The following is a 4,904-nucleotide window of genomic DNA, read 5'->3' as shown; positions in this document are numbered from 1 at the left end:
AGGCTTATGATTTTTATGTTCTTGATGGGAATTCTTCCGCCTTGTCGAGTTAGTGGAGGTGAGACTTTGCAACCCACTATACTCTTATTTTATGGAGCTCCAATGACTTAGTGGGAAGGAGGCATCTAGTTTGAATCTACCAGCTGTTCTGGAGGCAAAATACGGGCAGTCTCCTCCTGTTTGATTTATTGCCTTTGAAAAATCCTTGAAGCTTTGGGTTCAGATTCATAAATATACATACATAATAGTACCACCAACACTGTATTCACAAGGATAAACTAATTATAAAGTAACAATAAAAAAATTACTGTTAAAATTTCAGTTAATCACCTATCTTTTAATCTTTTTCTATTAAATTTTACTAATTTTAATGAACATTTACAGAGATTTTGGGTTTTCATTCATTCATTGTTGCACTATTTTCTCTACCCTCCTTCCCAGTTCGTTCTTTTTTTTCCCCTCTTGTAAGTCTGTTTTAATTGTCCAGTTGCCACAGTTCTTGTCAAAGCCAGTTCTGATTTATCTCCTTTGTCAGTGTGTCCTTTGCCATTCCCTATCACTCCTCCCTGAAAGAGACTTCACCCTGATTCATAAGGAAAAGGGGATGGTGTATTCTCTTAGCTACTTCCTGCTGAAAAGGGACACTGTGGGTTTCAGGGTGAATGTCTTCTCTCACTACTCTAAAGGGCCCCTTTGGCAATAGGAAACCCATAGACTATTGTGGAGATTGATTTTGGAATTTCGATGCACTGTTATCAGTTGTGCTTAGCCGTACATGTTCATATCCTTGAAGATGTATCATGGAAGTGTTGCAGCCTAGAAGACCCAAATTTAACAAGTTAAAAGTACATGACTCAAAAATTAAAAAGCAATAATATTCCAAGTAGAGTCTCTAATAGTGGCACAAATCAAGTTACAGAGGGAAGGTAGTTCTTACAATGAAAGGCCTATTGACTATCACTTAGTCTATTATAGTATGAAGGTTAGGAACCACAAGATGTAGAAGCTCAACTATGTCATTTATTGTTCTTAAGTTCTGGAGCAAATTCCATCTACCACTGGGTTGTTTTACAACTTGGAAGTCCGCATGCAAGGCAGAGGAGAAATAAGGCATGGTGGAGTGGACCTGGAGGAGGGTTTGTAAAACAATGAAAGGATTTTTCTTTTCCTTTTCCAAGAGGGTAGTGTTCTGGGGGGAGCCTTGGGAGGGGCCAAATGTGCAACAATGAATGAATGGAAATCAAAAGCCTCTGTAAATTTTTACTGAAATTAATAACAAATTTAAATTTAAAAAACGTTAGAGTAAGGATGGCAATGGACTTATACTGCTCATGCTAATAACACTATATCGTGGCATGCAGGAGGAATAGTGGAAATGTATCCACATTTACAACATTCCTCTTACCAAAACCATTTATGGAAAATAGGAACTGCATTAGAACATGTATCTCTGGATTGGAAATGATCATATTGTTAATATTTCTAGCCTTAAGCTTAAAAGATTATAATGTTCAAAATTATTTGTTATATATTTGTTGAGTGTTATAATACTAATCTTTAATGTTTCATTTTTATTTGAAAATACAACCTTGATAGCTCGTGACTATCAAACACTGTAAAAGTGGTGTTAATGAGAGTCATGAGAGAAGTATAGAAAATCATATGATTTAGGGATATTGCTTGTGATTTAGGGATATCACATTTGACAGTCATAGCGAATCACAGAAACAAAAACTGCCCGGGCTGTTAAAGGGTTAACTGAAAGCTGGAAAGTTAATTAGATACATACAAATTGCTAATGCTGTGAACTGAAGACCAGAGATCAAAAAACTCCCTCTCAGCACTTGATGGCTAAAGCATGAAGCTTGTTTGAAATGCTTTAAGAGGAAGCATACCCAGACTACAATAGAATAGTGATATAATGTGCAGTTTAAATTGGCCAGCACAAGTCCAGTCCATTTCATCTCACTTTATGGTTCCATTCCATTTTTGACAACTTGCAATTTTTCTGTATTCAGCCTTCCACATTCCAATTCTCTCATTTTGGTTCATGGCACATTAGCCAATGAAAACTCTTTCATATATATTATTAAAGTAGAGTCTACTTTGAGGGTGGAGCTCTTCCCTAGTCCAACTTTTGAATGCCTTCCAACCTGAAGTCTTCATCTTCCCAGAATTATGTTAGATGATATTTCACTTCTATTCATTGGTTTTTAACGGCCCATTATTTCAAAAGTAGATTGCCATTTGTCTTATGTAGCCCACTTTTGTTAGGAAGCTTCATGGAAACCTAACCATTTTGGGTGACCGTGATGGTTTTCACAATGTGATAAGTTTTGAGCATCACAGGAACACCAAAGTCATTATAGTATGTCAAACTGAGAGATAAGTGGTGAACTTGTGTGTTTGAGTTTCTACAATTTTTTCACATCTGTTATGTAAGATACTTGCAGTTCCATTACTGCAAGGATTCTTGTTTTTATTGTTTTATAGGCTCACCACCACATCATTTCTTCATCCTTCACTTCCCCCCTTTTCCGTAATTTTTAACAGTCACCATTTTCTTTCTCATTTCTGTACTCTCACTATTTCAAAAATTTTTATATAAACTGAAACATACAGTTTGTAACATTTTGGATATTTAAACCTGTCTACTGCTACCGTCAAAATACAGGATCTTGACCAAAAAATCCTGGTGAGGTTGTGGAGAGACTAGCACTCTTATTCACTGCTAGTGGGAATGTAAAATGGTACAGCCACTATGGAAAATGATCTAGTGCTTTCTCAGTTAATTGGAAATAGAAATACCATATGGCCCAGCAGTTCCACTATTGGGAATATGCTATAAATAATCCAAGGCCATGACTCACAGATATATGCACACCCATGGTTATTTCTACTTTGTTCACAATAGCAAAGAGGTGGAAGCAACAAATAAATGGATAGAAAAACTGGGGTGTAACACAATGGAATATTACACAGCACTGAAAAACACTGAACTCGTAAACATTACAGCATGGGAGAGCCTGGAGGACATTATGTTGAGTGAAATATTTCAGTCACAAAAGAACAGATACTGCATAACTGCTCAGTTACAAAAAAGAAGAGACTGATAATGAACAATGCATTAGAACAGATGAAGGAAAGAACTGTCTTAAAGGGATATATGATTAGGCATTATATGTATGACAGTGTGGAACAAGGGGTGCATTGCAGGGTAAGCTGGAGGAGGGGGTAGGAAATGAACAACTATGAGTAAAAGTTTTTAAATTAAAAAAAAAAAGATACAGAACCGTGAACTTTCAGAAACTACTTATTAAGTAGCTTGCTTATTTGAGAATCTGGATGGTCTTGATGTAATATCTGCTGATTTGTTCAAGGTTCATATTTATTAAAAGTTGGCAAATGAAGAGATAATAACCTACTTAATCATTTTGTTAGTGTTTGAGTCGCTTTTTGTTTGTGATGGAGATCATTTAAAACAGAGTTTTAATTTAAATTAAACTTAATTTAAACTTACTTAACTTAAAGCTTTAGTTTTGACACTAGGGTCATTGAGTCAGTTTATACGCATAAAGCCTCCCTGTGTCAGACAGAACAAAGACTTGTCTGACACTGCATTGTCCTCACATCTTTGCTGTGCTTAAGCTTATTTTGCAGCCATTATGCCATTCTATCTCCTTGAGAGTTGTGTTCTTTCTCACTGTATTGCTTCTTATCTAAGCATGATACCCTTCTCCAGAGATTGACATCTCCTGATACTAATGGCTGTCCTGTAGGATGTGACCCATGTCTGACCCACTAGTGGATTTTCCGAGGCTGTAACATTGTATTACGTTTAAATATGAAGCATTACATATGCATTTACAGACACCTCGTCTTTCAAATGTTCCAGCTGTGCCTCAACTAAACACGTGATATATAACACCATTCTTTTTGAAACTAGTCTTTTCAGATGTTTAATATACTTGTGGTTGTTGTTATATTACCGTTGAGTTGCTTGCGGCTCATAGTGACCCTGTGTACAACAGCCCTAAACTCTGCTTTGTCCTGTGCCAGTTGCACTGTCTCTGATAAACCTGTTCCGATTACCCCAGTCACTGAATCAATCCACCTCATAGAGGGCCTTCCCCTCTTGCGCTGTCCCAAGCATGATGTCCCTCTCCAAGGACCGGTCCTTCCTTCCAACATGTTCAACGTATGTTACACGGAGCCTCAGAATCCTTGCCTCCGGGGAGCCGCCCGGTTTAACCCTTTCCAGGTAGTCCTAGTAAATTCATAAGGCTTTATCTTCTTTTGAAATTGTCAGGAATCCTCTTTGTTAAAATTGTAGCTTTTATGCCAGCTTCTCTTTTAATTGGCACCAAAATCTTTAATGATTGTTGTAAAGTTTTTTTGGGCTTTTTTTGCATTATCATAGGCTTTGGTGGCCTCATGGCAGAAAGCTGTGCTGCAATCCCAAAGGTAACGTGGTTCAAGTCTACCAGCTGCTTCGTGGAGAGAAGGATGGGCAGTTTCTTCCCGTGAAATTAACTGCCTTTAAAAAGGTGCCGAAGGGTCCATTCCAACTTGATGGTACACCATAACAACAGGCCTTAATGATCGTCATTTTTACTTTCTTTTTAGCTACACATACTGGGACTATAAGCAGTATAGATGTTAAAGATTTAGAGACTTTTTAACAACTTCAGATTAATAATTGAGAACTTATGATAGGAAATGCTGAATAAGATCACATTAATAGTCCTGGTCTACAGTGAAGTCTTTGATCATTTGTGTTCAGTGCCTCTTAAACTTCCTAAGTTGATCTTGAAGTTCAGGTGGAATTGATTCAAGATCATATCTGGGTTCCTGTGGACTTATTTTCATTTTCTTCAGCCTCAGTTGGAATTTGCATATGAGTA

This window comes from Elephantulus edwardii, unplaced genomic scaffold, assembly GCF_000299155.1.
Source record: "Elephantulus edwardii isolate Elephantulus edwardi_28Jun2011 unplaced genomic scaffold, EleEdw1.0 scaffold00453, whole genome shotgun sequence".
NCBI lineage: Eukaryota > Metazoa > Chordata > Mammalia > Macroscelidea > Macroscelididae > Elephantulus > Elephantulus edwardii.
Note: the sequence above shows the minus strand (reverse complement) of the source record.